The sequence below is a fragment of the Phodopus roborovskii genome, unplaced genomic scaffold (genome assembly GCF_943737965.1).
Source record: "Phodopus roborovskii unplaced genomic scaffold, PHOROB, whole genome shotgun sequence".
NCBI classification, from domain to species: Eukaryota; Metazoa; Chordata; class Mammalia; order Rodentia; family Cricetidae; genus Phodopus; species Phodopus roborovskii.
Window position 1 is genome coordinate 55,557,731 of NW_026126480.1, and position 13,201 is coordinate 55,570,931.

Consider the following 13,201-nt stretch of genomic DNA (forward strand, 5'->3'; position numbering starts at 1 on the left):
CTGCCTTTCACCTCAACCGCTGCCAAGAACCTGCCCAAACTGAACAACAGGACACTTTACCTTGACAAGGTAGGCTGGTCCCCCCACAAGTTCCTACTCCACAGGAAAGTCTGTCAGATGTTCTGGGCCTGGCAGCTGAAGGCCTGTGCTGCCCTGAGACCCCTACCCAAAATGCCCATGGAGGGCCCTGGGGTAGCTGTCTAGGTAGCCAGTAAGTCCCTGCCATTTTTAGTAGATTTGGAAGTTAGGTGGTCTGCTCACTCAGGTAAAATGTATCCTTTACAGCACTCTAATGGCACTGATGACCAGGCTAGTGATAGCTTTGTCAGTTTAACAGCAGCAACCAAGGCTTCAGCTGCCTTCTCAGTTCTTTTGGTGTGTAAAATTCAGGTCCCAGCCTTTCTATCCCAGAGCCACTACTAGGTCTAGTTTACCTTGTTACCAGACTCAGAGAAGAGATAAACTCACAGATTTCAATGTAACTTTTACCATTCCTTTACTAAAAGTAACTCACACTACAATGACTCCCCTCCGTAATCAAACACCTGTGTCTCCTGGTAAATTAGAAAGAAAGAATGTGTTTAAGGTGTAGTTTATGTGAGGACATAAAAGCTTAAGATGTGAGGGTCTAAGAATGTTTTAGGGTCTAAGAAAGTGACTTAGGATGTGTAAATGCAAGTGATAAAGATGAAAAAGCTTAAGCAGTGATAAAAAGAAAGTAATTTGAGATATATAAAAGAATGAAACAGGTTCCAAATTTCTCTCTCTCGCTATGCCACTGCTATATTAAGACTCCAAAAGTCCAGGTTTTTTTTTTTTTTTTTTGTTTGCTTTTTTGAGACAGGGTTTCTCTGTATTGCTTTGGAGACTGTCCTGGAACTAGCTCTGTAGACCAGGCTGGCCTCGAACTCACAGAGATCCACCTGTCTCTGCCTCCCAAGTGTTGGGATTAAAGGCATGTGCCACCAACACCATGCTCAGAGTATTTTTTCACACACACACACACACACACACACATATGTGTGTGTGTATATATATAATTTTTTCTTATTTTACTTGTCGATCCCAGTTCCCTCTCCCTCCCATGCCCCCCATCCCCTCTCCCATCCCATCCCCCCCCCCCTCCACAGGGAGGGTGATTCCTTCTAGGAGGGATTATCATATCTGTCATTTGGAACAGGGTCTAGGCCCTCCCTCTTGTCTCTAGGCTAAGGGAGTATCAAAAGTTCATTGTCTTAACATTAATTGATGGAACTCTAATAAACTGTTAATCTAGTGCTGGCAGGGTACCACTACTATTATAGCTACAAGATCAGGACTTTAAATTCCCTGACGGGGGATGGTCTTCTGTATATATGTTTCTCTTATTGGATGATGAATAAAACACTGTTAGGCCAATAGCCAGTAGAGGCAGGAAGATAGGCGGGACTAGAAGATAGGAGAATTCTGGGAAAGGTAGACAGAGAGAGACTGGAAGGAGACACGATGGAGGGACCGGGAGGATAGGACGTGCCAGGCATTCTCTGGTAAGATAAGGCCATGTAGAAACACATAGATTAGTACTAGTTATAGATTAATAATTAAGACAGAGCTAGTCAATAAGGAGCCCTAGCCATCAGTCAACAGTTTTATAATTAATATAGCATACATGTGTGTTTATTTGGGGCTGAGAAGGGTGGCAGGACCTGGTGGGACAAGAAAATCCAGCAACAATTCCCTTTGGTTGTTTAAGTATAGACTTAAAAGTGCTTCTCCTCGTGCTAAAAACCATCTGTCTAATTGGTATACATTCAGTTTTCTGGAAAGAGGAAACAGTGTTACTAAAAACATCTGTCTAATCTGTATGTATCCAGTCTTCTAGATAGAGAAAAGAGTGTTACTAAAAACATCTGTCTATTCTGTATACATCCAGTCTTCTGGATACAGGAAAGGGTGTTACTAAAAACATTAGTCTAATCTGTATACATCCAGTTTTCTGGATAGAGGAAAGGGTGTTACTAAAAACATCTGTCTAATCTGTATACATCCAGTCTTCTGGATAGAGGAAAGGGTGTTACTGCTCTGAATCAGAATCATTTCTTACAATGTGGATTTCAGTATGGATTACAAATGGTGGGAATGTAATGTATGTGTCTAAAACTTACCTCTTTTTGTAAACTAAAAAAGTTCTTGCTAGAATCTAGGGAGTTGACTTGAATCCATCTCCAACATCATCCTGCCAGGTCGTCTCAAAATCAGCTTCAAAGTGGCAATCCCCAAGTGGTCCAACTTCACAGATGGCTTCAACTAGACATGCACTTTTCTAGCACTGGACCATCCCAGAGCTTAGCAGTGAAACAGTCAGGTATCCTAGGATTTGGCCAGTATCACAGCTTTCTCAGGTCCCCCAAAGATGCCAATGCCCATAAAAAGCAAGAAAGCAGTCTAGAGAACTCAGTGCCCCCATACCCACCTCACCAGCTACTCATTCTTATCTCCTAGTCTTTTATAATAAACAAAAGGGAGGAATGTTAGCATTCAGGCGTTTACACTGGCCTGCTCTCAGGGACCTAGCTAGCATCAGCAGCAACATTGTAGCTACTGCAGCCATTGGTTAGAACAGTTTCCCTAAGTACATGTGCTATATCCCTTATAAAAGACAAGCCCCTCAGGACCTCCTCTCCCTCCCTTCACTCTCGCCTCCAGAGGGGCCTCTGCATCTTCCCCCACAACAAACCTTCCACATGAGTTTTGTTGTATGGTGTGACTTGCCCTCCCCTCTGCCGCTAAAGTACCATAACTAATTCCCAGAAATACAGATGAATTTCATATATCAATCTTGCATTCTGTAGCCCTGACAATCTTATTTTAGGAACTTTAATGTGAAATAGGCTCATATTATGTAGCCCAGTAAGTTGTTTACTTTTAACTATCAACTTCACACAACCTGGAATCATCTGAGAGTCTTACTGAGGAATTTTCTAGATCAGCTTGGGCTGTAGACATGTCTGGGGAACACTATCTTTAATTTTTGGTTGATGTCAGAAGACCTATCCTCAATGGGGATAACATTTCACGGGCTATCTGTGATACACACACACACACACACACACACACACACACACACACACACACACACACACCTCCATCCATATCCAGGAAGGAGCTGGAAACAAGGATGGTTTTCCTCACTCTGCTCTTGACCTTGGATGTAGTATGACTAGCTGCTTGAGTTTCTGCCATGACATCTTGTCAATGAAGGACTATGAGAAGGGCTCTAGAAGGCCCACTCATTGCAAACATTGCAGACAGGTTTTGCCCTTTTATCCCTCTTCTCCTTTGCTAGAAACCTTTACATTCCTAAAGTTAGCTCCCAAGGTTTATTCCCTTATTTGGCCATTTCCTCCTCCTGAGGCTTGCTACTAAGGTCCAGCTATCAAAGTATTGAAGTCCAGTAATCAAAAGTCCCCCATTGGCTGGCATAATTAACAATCCCAATCAAAACAAAGCAACTCATCCTAACACAGGGTTTCCTCTTTTCCCTTTATTAACTGCCATTTGCCTACAGGTCATGTGTGTCTCCTCTCTATCCACAGGCAGTCCTTTGTCCCTCTGGGCAAATATCCTTCCCTCCCTTGCTCCTCTTCCTTTCTCCCCCACCCCTTTTTGGTCTCATATTCTCTACTTTCTCTCCCCCTGGGGCAAATAAGTCTCCTTTGTGCTGAGAACTTGGTCTTGAGGTGTTTTGTGCCAACACTGAGGTCCTTTCACTGTGACTTGGAATTGTTTTTGTTGTTGTTGTTTTATTTTTATTTTATTTATTTATTTATTGGATTTTGTTTGTATGGCTTTTTTCTGTATAGCTTTGGCTGTCCTGGAATTCAGTCTGTAGACCAGGATGGTCTTGAACTTACAGAGATCCTCCTGCTTCTGCTTCCTGAGTGCTGAGATTGAAGGTGTGTGCCACCATCACCCAGTTTGTGACTCAGAATTGTAAATCTAATGAATCCCTTTCCCCTCCAAGTTGTTTTCTGTCAGAGTGTCTTATCACAGCTACAGAAATACAACTAGAACACCTAGGCTAGTTCCAAACCTGTGGCCATCTTGTCACCTCAGCCTCTAGGTTGCTGGGATTACAGGTGTGTTACCAAATGGTTTTCTGAAGAGTTTCTCTAATTCTTTATCAATAAAAACTTGGGAGTCAGGTATCAGGGTAAGAGCCCAAATGATCAGAGAAGAGGCAGAGAAGCGATTAGTGATCCCTCCCCCACTCTCTTGTTCCTTAAGAACTAGCTCCACCCTCTGGTTTAAACAAACTTTATTGGCAGTTTTGGGAGGGCCAGAATTCGATCAAACTATCACACAACATGTGGTGATATTTTGTTTATGATCTAACAAATAAAACTTTCCTGAAGATCAGAGCCACACTAGTTAGCTATAGAGGTCAGACAGTGGTAGCATACACCTTTAATCCCAGCACCCACAATAGTTAGCCGTAGAGGCCAGTGGTGGTACACATTTTTAACCCCAGCACTTGGGAGACAGAGGCAGATGGATATGTTAGTTCAAGGCCACCATGGGCTACACAAAATTGATCCAGTCTAAAAGAGAAACAGAGCTCACACAAAGGGGATCCCAGCACTTGACGTGACACACCTTTAATCCCAGTAATAAGGAGGTGGAGACAGGAGTGATATGGCTGGGTGGAGAGAGAAATATAAGGCAGGAGGAGACAGTAGCTCAAGGCAGTTTGAGCCAGCAATCTGAGGACAGGATCGCCCCTTTGGTCTGAGCATCGCTAGAGGCAAGAACTCTCTAGTGGCTGGTTGCTCTGCTTCTCTGATCCTTCAGCTTTCACCCCAATAGCCGACTCTGAGTTTTTATTATTAATATCAATTAGAGTTCATGCTACACAATATTTTCCCCCTTTTGTCTAAATAAAAATGGAAAGTTTTAACTCTGACACTGAAAAACTATACAATAAAGACCAATTATCAGGTAAGAATTAATATTCACAATGTCCAGTACATTTGCAATTGGCAAATTCAGAGAAAGTACTTAATTGTCTATCCTATCTTGGTGAGTCTAGAGTTTTGTACTTAATTCACTTTCTATCTTAACTTGTATTGCCAAACCAAAACTATTTTCTTAGATAAACACTTTAAGCTTTTATGTCTTTCAACCTTATATACTTTATATCTCTTTTGTGACTTTCTTTTATGAATTTTGTAACAAGAAAAACTGTAACTATATCTAATCTCCAACTCCATCAGAGACCCAAGAAAAATATAATACTACCTGAGTAAACAGGAAGTGCAAAGCAATCAACTTCCAAAACTATAGAAATATTAGAAACAGTTGGCTGTCTGGACAGTCAGCCAAAGTTCCTCAGCAACATTGGGGCATCTATATTTGGCTTATGAGTATCTGGCAGGCTTTTCTGTGAAGCAGGATATTCTGAAGGGCTGTCCTACCTTGTCTTGGCAAAGTTTGGAAGTCTCTTTCTTTTGTGTCCTATTTGCCATTTGAACAGAACACAGTCAGCAGTTGAGGCCAGGGCAGTTTGTTGCCCAGTGGCTAACTTTGTCACAAAGAAAGCAAATTCCATATGGAAGTTCTTCCATGCCCATCATCTTCTCTGAGGTAGATTAGTGCTGCCAGGAGCAGACATGTCTCATTGTCATAAAAAAGAACCTGTTTGAATGCCATATTCTGTAGATTTCTGAACTATTTGAAGCCCATCTGTCTATCTAAAATGTTGGAATTTAAGTATTTGTCCCTTACAGCTCTCTTCCTCTCCACCCAGCTGTAGAATTTCCATGCTCTCAAGGTTGAACAAACAAGATTGTTCTCAGAACTTTCTGGTGTGCAGTGCCGGTACCTTGACCCCAGGTGTGGGTGGTGCATGATTTCCTCCTATGCTTAGCCCATCCCCTGGCTTGGGTATATAAGCCCATTACTGTCTGTAATAAATGGCAGCAGCTTCTTCACTTCTTGTGGTGGTCTGTTGAGTGCTTCAATCCCAACACCCTCTGCCAGCTTGGTACTCTGGTCACACAGGCCCAACACAAAAATATATTTATTTGATCTTGAAAACATAACTATAAGTTTGATTGTTATAGGTGAGTAATTACTAACCTGAAATTTTTTTATTATCCTAAATAGCTTGTAATAATTTTCAAGGACTATAAATTTACATTACATTGTTAAATGAGCTGCATAGGTATAATACCTTAAACAAGAGTAGAAACATATGTATAGTATAACAAAAATAACCTTAAATTTGTATCAATATACAAAAATCAATACCAATGTCAAATATTTAACACTAGTAGTTTCTTTAAAATAGATTTAATAATATCCTATCACTTCAATATCCCCTTTTTTCTTTTCAGAATGAGATCCCTGAATCTAATATCCTTTGCTCAGCTTTTTCCCCTGACAATTACCAATAACAATTTGTAACCAACCTCCCATAAATGATAATAAATATCCATTAACCCACTGAATGACAAGAAAACACCAACCTCACCTCTTGGGAATGTGGAGGTAGTGTTCTCTAGACTGCTTCCTATTGTTTGGGGGGGCAGCGATGGCATCTCTAGGGGACCCTGAGGTAATTGAGATAATGCCCAAGTCCTGGGAGAGCTGTCTCTATCATTTGTTGCCAGACTCTGTGTAATGGGAATGTGTAGGGCCTATCTGAATTCCTGGCTGGAGTAGTGCACGAGGCTGGACCATCTCAGCTAGCCATCTTGAAAATGTCCTGAGTAGTTTCTAGTCCAAAGCTGATCTGTGGGTGGTGGTTGTCAGCTTAGTGGAGTTACCACAATTCAGGTGGAATTGTTGTGGGCCATCCTCCTTTTGGAGACTTCAAAGGTCAGTCGCTGTTAGGCATGGCCATGGTGCACTGCCTTGGTAGGTTATGTCTTATCAAATGAAAAGCATTTGTTAGTCTTATGTGTTTACTTAGATTGAATGGCCACACTGTTTGATGAACTATTGCCTCTTCTAATCAAGAGGTCTCTCCGGTTCAAGTCTAATCTTTATCAATTTTGATGGTATTCATAGCTTCTCTTCTCCCATGGAGATAAAACAAAACCTCTTCTCCAATGTAACACATATCCCGTTTCCATTATGAGGTCAACACATCTTTAAAGTATCCAGGCTGATTTAATTCAGCAGTTTTTTCTACTATCTAATATCATTCCTTTCTCATTAGCATTTAAAAATTTAATGGTAATATAGCACTGTGCCATCTATCTCTGGGGAGTTCTTTATTACCCCTTTATGTTTACTAAGCATATCTTTTAAAGTACAATTAGATCTTTCTGTAACTGCTTGCCCTGCAGAATTGTGAGATATATATGTATGTATATATATATATATATATGTATATATATATATATTATGCTTTATGTTGTAATATGCAAAAACAGTTTCATTTCACTGGGGACATATGCTGGAGCACTGTCAGTCTTAAGTTGTACAGGTATACCCATGGTGGCCATAACTTCTAATAAATGTGTAATTACAGAACAGCCTTTTCAAAATTTAAATCAGTTGTCTATTGAAATCCTGAATATGTATCTTTGTTATGGTATAGATATTTTAATTTTCCAAACTCTGAAAAATTGAACACATCCATTTGCCAATTTTCATTTTTTTGAGTACCATTTTGGTTACTTCCTGCAGTTAGTGGAGTTTGGTTACACAAAGACCAAGTAGGACATTTTCTTATAATTCCCTTGGCTTGTTGCTAAGTGATAGAAAAATCTTTCTTCAAACCATTGCTATTTTTAAAGTTATTTATTTGTTTAGCTTATGTGTGTTTATGTTTTGCCTGTGTGAGGGTGCCAGATCCTTTGGATATAGAGTTACAGATGGTTGTGAGCTACCATGTGGGTGCTGGGAATTGAACTCAGGACCTCTAGACAAATAGTCACTGCTCTTAACTACTGAGCCATCTCTCCAGCCCCCAAACCCTTGCTATTAACATGGTGTTTCTTATGACATTCTGCGGCTTCTATCATATTTCCTTTCAGGAGCTTATCAATTTCATAACTACCTTGTGCTAGAGGGCCTGGTAGACCATATGGGATCTGATATGTGTTAAATATAAGGGATGATCTCTATTTCTGATTATTTTTGTAATTGAATAAATAGTGAAGTTAATTATGAATCATCTAGAATAAGTTCAGTGGTTTCAATATGTAAAAACAACTCTGAGTATTGAGAGTCAGTAACTATATCCAGAGGCTTGGGAAAATCTAATAATATGATGAAAATAGTATATAACTCTGACCTTTGAACAGAATTGTAAGGGCTTTGGGCCACTTTATTTCTTTCCTAACTTACAACCTGCCTTTCCTAATTTGTTTGCATCAGTATAGAATATAGGGGCTCCAGAAATTGGTGTTCCCCATACAACATGAGGAGGTATCCAATTAATTTAAACTGAAGTCTCTTGTGTCTGGGATATTTGTTGCTAATCTCTTCTCCAAAATTACTGAAAGCTCTTTGCCAATGTTCATTTTCTGTTCATAATGGGGCAATTTCAGCATTAGTAAAAGGTACCACAATTTCTGCTGGGGTCTATTCCTGATAATTGACAAAGTCTTAATTTCCCTTTTAGAATAATTTCAGAAATCTTTTCTACATAGGTCTTTATTTTTTTACTCGGTGTGGTAAAAAAATATCCATTCTAAGACATTGTTTTCTCTCTGCATAAGAATTACTGTAGGAGGGCTGGAGAGATGGCTCAGAGGTTAAGAGCACCAGCTATCCTTCCAGAGGTCCTGAGTTCAATTCCCAGCAACCACATGATGGCTCACAACCATCTGTAATGAGATGTGGTGCCCCCTTCTGGCCTGCAGGGATACATGCAGACAGAACACTGTATATATAATAATTTTAAAAAATTACTGTAGGGGAATGTGTAGAAGGTAGAATAACCAGAAAACAATCAAGCTCTGCATCCAAATGACCCACATGTGCATCCTGTATTTTCTTTTCTACCAAAGCCAATTCTCTCTCAGCCTCAGCCGATAATTTTATTGAACTATTTATTATCACCTTGTAAGATTTGAAATAAATTACTTAGTTCTTGAATTGTCAATCCAACTGGGGCAGTAGCCAGTTAATAGCTCCCAGAAAAATTTGAAAATCATTAAGAGTTTGTAATTGATCTCTCCTGTTTTGTATTTTCTGTCTATTCCTAGATAAATAATAGAATCTCCTTTTTCTATTTTTTTTTTACAGGAACAATTTATAATACCCAACAATGTAAAATTTCCTTTACTTCTTCAAATATTTCAATAACATGTACATCTGAATCATCCAGTAAGACATCATCCATATAATGGTATATTATAGATTAGGGAAACTGTTTACAAATTATTTCCAATGGCTGTTACACAAAATATTGACACAATATAGAACTGTTTAACATTCCTTGTGGAAAAATTTTCCACTGATATCTTTTAACAGGCTCAGAACTGTTATAATTAGGCACTGTGAAGGCATTTTTTGTTTTCAATACAAGTCTTTTATTGTCCCAAAAGACATGTCAAATCATACTTAAATTCAGGATCTTGTTTCTGGAGCTGGGTAACTTAGGTCTTACTCGTCAGCTTGTTGCACGGTTCCCTTTTCAGACACATAGATACCATTCAAAAACTTCCTGATATCTTTGTTTTTAACTGTTGTGGCTTGCTGAATCAGAGACCTGAGTTTGAAACAAGTTCAATATCATTTCCTTCAAGGACTAATTCATCCTTCTGGGCTTGAGAGACAGAACAAGCAACGCCTGTCCTCATCCGAACCCTGTGGATGTATTTTTCACCCAAGAAATTTCAGATTTCAACCAAAGACCCGTTCTCCTGAATAACGACGTTGATGGGGAAGTGAGCATACACAGACCTCATCTTGTAGCGGAAGCCCAGTGTGACACCCTTGATCATGTTCTGAACATGACTGCAGATGGTTCAGACAGTGGCCAGTTCCTTTCTGTTACCCCACCATTTGTCAACCCGGAGCCTCTTCTTCTTCCAAAGGAGACTCAGCTCTACATTGATGTGATTGAAATCCCTCCGGAGGGTTCCTCTGGGGCCCTTCACAATGACTGTGCGCCCCTTCAGAGTGATGTCCACATTTTCTGGAATGTCGACGGTCTGATGGCTGAGAATGGTCTTCATTCTCGCAGTAGATGGGGCAAAGAGCATGAAGACATTTTTTTTTTCTATCCTGTTCATGTAAAGGTATAGTAAAAAAATCAGTCTTTTAAATCAATCACTATATAATAGACCATCTTTTAAGTAATTGAGAAGGAAGGAAATTCCAGGCTGTAAAGAGCCCATTGATTGAGTCATCTTATTAACAACTCTTAGGTCTGTTACAATTCTCCATTTTCAGATTTCTTTTTAATGACAAACACGGGAGAATTCCAAGGACTGGTTGATTCTTTAATATGTTGAGCATTTAGCTGCTCCTGTACCAGCTTTCTAGTGCCTGTAATTTTTCTGATGTCAAAGGTTTGGCAGTCAACCATTTTAAAGGTGGGATTATTGATACCTTTGAAAGATCAGCAGCTGTTGTACCCTGCTTATGTACAACCTGAAGGATTGGTGACCATTCTTAATAATACTTTTTAATATTTTCTCAGGAGCATACATTAGTTTATGGTTTGCATCTGAGATTGGAGAAATGTTAATCTGAGTTATCCATTGCTGAAACAAATCACGTTCCCATAAGTTCATTGCTATGTTAGTCACATAGGGCTTTAATTTTCCTCTCTGCCCTCCTGGCCCTATACTCTCATCTTATCTTGTACTTTGTTTTGCCTTATATAAAGTTCCAGTCCCTAGACACTGAATATTTACCTCCTGAAGAGGCCAATTTGGATGCCAAGATTTTGGTGCAATTATTGTTACATCTGTCCCTGTCTACCAAACCCTCAATTTCAATGACATTTATTTGTATTTTGGACTTTAGTCTTTCATCATTTATAGAAGTTTGCCAAAGTACTTGTTTTATGGTCTCTCCTGAAAATTTTGCTTTATCAAAAGCAAAATTTACCCAGACCAGTATGGTTTTTCACAACAGGCATTAAGTCTTCTAATTGCTCTGTGGAGAAATTTCCCCAATGCTGATAGGAATGATTGAACCAAATTTGATTGTGGGTCTGCAAGAGGTCCATAAGGCATTTCCCAATGGCAAAGAGTTACTTTGCCTATCCTTGTCTGTTCCATGTTGATCTGCATTCATTGGTCCAATACCTATCTTTGCCACACCTACTGCATATTCCAGAAGGCTAGGGCCTTCTGTTTGGATTATCTCTAGAAAAAACATTGTTGCTAGGAATACCTTGCCTGCAATCCCTTTTCAGATGATCTGATTTACCACATCTAACCTCTTGATTTTTCTTAAAATTTTTAGAAGTCACTTCTATCCAAGTATTATCGTAAGCATGAGATCCAATATTAGCTGTATTTCTAATCCATTCATCTGTTGGTGCTGATCTTGCCTTGAAGGGCCTAAACACCTTTTTGGGTTATGAATTAGCATTGTCAAAAGCCAAAGATTCAATTAATATTTGTCTAACTTCTGGATATGATATCATTCTATTTATAGCTAACGTCAATCTTTGTAAAAAAAAAAAATCATTGAAAGCTTCTTTGGGGCCTTGTATAATTTTAGTAAACAGCTCAGTTCTCTTTTCTGTTTCTTCATCCCTGGCTCAAGCATTCAAAGATGCTGCAAGGCATAGAGCCAAGGTGTGATCATCAAATGTAATCTGTTTTTGCAAATCACTAAATGGGGTCTGGTGGGAGGGAGGGAAAGTCAGCCACCGCTGCCATGGCTCTGGCAGCTGCAAAGCCAGCAGTGAGCAACCATTTTATGATCTTGTGCCCCGAGTTGGATGCCAGATGAATTCTTTATCAATAAAATCTCAGAAGTCATATATCAGGGTAAGAACCTGAATGATCAGAGGAGTGGAGAAGTGACCAGTGCCCTCCCCTCTCTCTTGTTCCTCCATCCAAAAGGGCTGAGACCCTCTCTACCCTGCCCTACTACTTCCTGTGTCTCTGTCCTCAGTCCTCAAAAAACCTCTATGGTTAATTTTGGTCAGCTAGTAGCTAGCTCCACCCTTTGATTCAAAACAGACTTTAACGGCAATCTCAGGAATGTCAGAATGTGATCAAAATATCACACAACAGTTTCTATTGCCTTATTGCTCTGATGAGGGGCAACGCTGAATAGAAGATTCTAGTGTGGACCATCCCATTTCCTGCCCCATGTCAGCAGGAAATGTCTGCCTCTCACCCTTCAGGACCAAGTCACTTCTAGGACAGCAGGGCAGCCACCTGGGAACAGATGTCTTTTATCATTTGAGGTAGCCACCTTAAGTCCTGTTTTACTAAATCACATTGCTTATTGGGTATGGGTTTTGAACTTTTGCTAAGGCTCTTTGCACATCTATTGAGAGAAACATTTTATTTATCTATTCTGAAATTTTGAGGGTGTATATGTATTGAGACAAGATTCAACTCTGTAGCCTATGCTGGCTTTTAATCCTCATTCCCAGTCACACAATTACTAGGGTCATGGGTGTACAATATTACCAGGCCAAGCTTGAACCCTTTTATTTTAAGTTGGCTAATAATTTAACTTGTTAATCTAATTTTCAAATGTTCAATCAACTTTGAATTCCTGAAATAGAGTTAATTTGGTTGTAGTTTCCTTTTTACAATGTGTTATTATTAACAGACTCAGTTGTTAATGTTTAAGTTGTTCTGTGTTTTGGTCACAGGCTGTGGAAGCTGCTCAGGGTAAAGTGCTTGCTGACATCTGGCATCTCTGAGGCTGTTTATCTTCAGCACCATAGAAAAGAGAGTTTTCTGTGTTCATCAGAGACACTCACTGATTTGTAGGTTTTCACCAGTGTCCCTGGCTGGTCTGCTAATGGGATGATGCTGGCCTCATGTCTGACTTGGAGAACAATTACCTGAATTCAGCTTTCTGGAAGAGTTTGTTTAGAATTGATGATGTTTCTTGCTGACGTGTTTGATAACATTTACCAGTGAAGCTGTCTGAGCCTAGAATATTCTCTGTGAGAAGGGATTAACCATAAATTAAACTTCTTTCTAATAGAATTAGCATTTCCCCCTCTCTCTTCCTCCTTTTCTCCCTCCTTTCTCTATCTCTGTTGTATAACTGTTTC

General features: G+C 39.7%; 1 pseudogene; it reads right to left on the reverse strand.

The window, feature by feature from the left end:
* Window positions 1–9,584: 9,584 nt before the first annotated feature.
* Window positions 9,585–10,198, reverse strand: LOC127228750 (60S ribosomal protein L9-like; annotated as a pseudogene).
* Window positions 10,199–13,201: the final 3,003 nt, after the last annotated feature.